Source organism: Callorhinchus milii, unplaced genomic scaffold (genome assembly GCF_018977255.1).
Source record: "Callorhinchus milii isolate IMCB2004 unplaced genomic scaffold, IMCB_Cmil_1.0 Scaffold109, whole genome shotgun sequence".
In the NCBI taxonomy this organism is placed as follows: Eukaryota; Metazoa; Chordata; class Chondrichthyes; order Chimaeriformes; family Callorhinchidae; genus Callorhinchus; species Callorhinchus milii.
In genome coordinates, this window is record NW_024704850.1 from 83,342 (window position 1) to 84,690 (window position 1,349).

Sequence of the window (1,349 nt, forward strand, 5' to 3'; positions counted from 1 at the left end):
ATCAGCATTGCTTGTGCATAGGCTGGTAAATGTCTTACGTGCAAGTACTTTGATCTCTGAGCTCGGTACAACGGCTTCAGTTGAACACAAATGATCATGACGTGTATTTCAGTTTTATAAGCACATTGCTCTAAATCGTGTTTGCTATAATTGCATGGCTGGAATTCTAAGTTAAATTCATTCTAACTCTAATGTGAAAGATGTATGCGTGTGATAATTGAATTATATATATTACAACAAAAAACATTTTGCGTTTTAAGGTTATTTTCCATTGCAATGTGGTATGTTAAATTATATTATTTACTGCCAAAGATGCACTGTATAAATTAAGGTGATGAAATGCAGAGCATTCGGTGCATATTTGACTTTCTCAATTATTTCTGTCGTAAAAATGATTCGTTATTATCTATTAGAGGTTTTCCACATCACATGTACATATCATGCCACTGGCTGCACAATATTTTCCCATCAATTGGTGTGGATTCACTGCGCCAGTTTGCTACACAAATCCAGTGTCTGCTGCTGCTGTACACTAATGTTGTCGGAGCTAATCACATGTCTTTACTGCAACATTATCTTGTTTGTGGGCACTGGCCTGTAACGTGACACTCCAAGAATGCAGTTCACCTACCCTCACTGGCTAACTTGCAGATCCAGTGATGCAAATCATTCCATGAGTTCCCACCATGTCATGCCAGAACATAGTGTCGTGATCTCCTCACATGGATAAACTGTAGAGTGACTTACTGATCTCTTGTGTACTTTCTAATCTCTTTCAAGTGTAATAGTGCATTCATAATACCATAAAACATATGAAGCCAGTCACCCATGTGAACTGCATCAACATACCATCAACCAAATGTGTGTATTTTTAATGAGATATATGTATAATATGTATATATAATTGAGATGCTGGTTATAGTTGAGTAGAACATTATGAACTGTAATATTTACTTTTTTTGGGAAGAAAATATGCTTTGCGTACTTTGTGGCAGACATGTGGACATTGCCTTGAACGGGCAACGGCTCCAATCCTTCTCAACCAAAGTTACTTCCCTTTTCATTCTGTTGCCAGTGTAAGATGATAAGAACCATTTATATAACGAATTCTAAATATAACAGTAGAGGACGGCATTAATTTAATGTGACCATTTGAAGAATCTTAGTGCTAACTGCCAAACCCAAATTATAACGCCTTGGCCATCATATGGATAGCACGTTTTTTTCCCAAGCATATTGTGCTCTTGCCCCAATTGCTAGACAGTTTTCCAAATAGTTAAGTCATATTTTTTATCATACAAGCATATACATTGTCCAAGTAATGGTATGTGCCAAGTATCTGTTGTATA